At 27.6% G+C, this 1,612-nt stretch overlaps 1 long non-coding RNA gene across 1 annotated transcript in view; it reads left to right on the top strand.

Annotated features, from left to right (window-relative positions):
* The first annotated feature begins 361 nt into the window (after nt 1-361).
* The window catches only part of LOC131382135 (uncharacterized), a 6,818-nt gene continuing 5,567 nt past the window's right edge, over nt 362-1,612 (top strand). The window contains exon 1 of the long non-coding RNA XR_009211338.1: nt 362-396. This is a non-coding gene — a long non-coding RNA (uncharacterized LOC131382135). The remainder of the gene's footprint in view (nt 397-1,612) is intronic.

Below are 1,612 nucleotides of genomic sequence, written 5' to 3'. Positions count from 1 at the left end.
TTCTTTTAACAAAAACTACATTCTCATGCCTTCTTTATAGCCTTCCTTACCAAAAACACCTACTTTTCTTGTGTGTTTTGCCTAAGAAGTGTCTGTCTTATATCTAGTAGTTTTAATTACATATATTAATTATAATGTTAACTCTTAGTAACTCTAATTTTCAGTAAAAAACCTAGGGAGTAAGCCATTTTAATTTTATGTATCAGATGCAGAGCCCAGGACAAAGGACAGAGCTGTGAAAACAATGCTTGGAGGATCTGATCCCTTCTAGCAAGGCCAAGAGACCCGGCTGGGCTGGGAGGACGGGATCTCCAGGCCTCACCATGGCCACTTATCTAGACCCCAGCATCAAAAGGCTCAAAGCCAAGGACACAGGCTCATGAAAAAATTAAGCAGGTATCAAAAAATATCACAAAGGCAACAGTTTTATGACATGAAAACATCTGTCAGAGACAATATAAATGTGTCTGCTAATAGAACCAGGTAAAAGTGTCTAAATTCTGAAGAGATTTCAATTTTATTTTACTAATGATTTTAAAAACTAGCTTTATTTACCCAACATGACTAAAGTCCCATTGACCTGAAAAGCATTTGGGCTTATTTACTTAATTTATGAGTACTCATTTGTTTATAAGCCTATTCAGTACCATGTAGACAATGTTCAAACACAGACATATGCACGCATACATAAAAATACAAACGAACACAAATAAAGACTATATACTTTTATTTTTAAAATTTTAGCTATGAGACTGGTAAGATTCACTAGTTTAAAAGGACAGTTGTATTAAATTGTGTGCCTGTAAATGGAACAATTTAAAATGTATCTGTCCTATATGGTTGAAGTCCTTACCTTACAGAGTTTTAGAGCAAATTTCCATCTCAAAGCAGAGAGGGAATTTTAGCTTTCTCAAGAAGGAGTTTGCGTGTGTTAGAGGAAGATTAAAAATGGATTTCAAGGTAATAAAAAGTCATAGAAATTCACCATAGGATGCTTTTCATTTTGTTTTTGGAGGCAGGGTCTCACTCCGTTGCTGAGGGTGGAATGCAATGGCACAATCAGGGCTCACTGAAGTCTCAACCTGGGTTCAAGCAATCCCTTTGCCTCAACCTGATGAGTAGCAGCTACTATAGGCACACATCATCAACCTGGCTAATTTAAAAATATATAGATATTTATATATTTATAATATAAAAAACATTTATAATTATATAATATAAAAATATATATTATATAATATAAAAATATATAATATACATGATATATTTATAAAATATATAAAATATATATTTTATATTAATATAAATATATAATATATAATATATATTATGTATATAACATACATATTAAACTTATATTTATATTAATATAAAATCTATAGAAAATATATAAATATATAAATTTTTATATTAATATATTTATATTAATATGAAATCAATATAAAATTATATATATATAAAATGTATATATAAAAATATATTTTATATATATTATGTACATTTTATATTAAATTTATATATCATATATTATATATATCATATATTATCTATATATAATATCTGTAATATATTATAAGATTATTATATATTATATATCTTATCTTATATATTT

The sequence above is a fragment of the Hylobates moloch genome, unplaced genomic scaffold (genome assembly GCF_009828535.3).
Source record: "Hylobates moloch isolate HMO894 unplaced genomic scaffold, HMol_V3 SCAFFOLD_20, whole genome shotgun sequence".
Classification (NCBI taxonomy): domain Eukaryota; kingdom Metazoa; phylum Chordata; class Mammalia; order Primates; family Hylobatidae; genus Hylobates; species Hylobates moloch.
The sequence above is the reverse complement of the archived record's forward strand: the minus strand, read 5'-3'. Positions and strand labels throughout refer to the sequence as shown.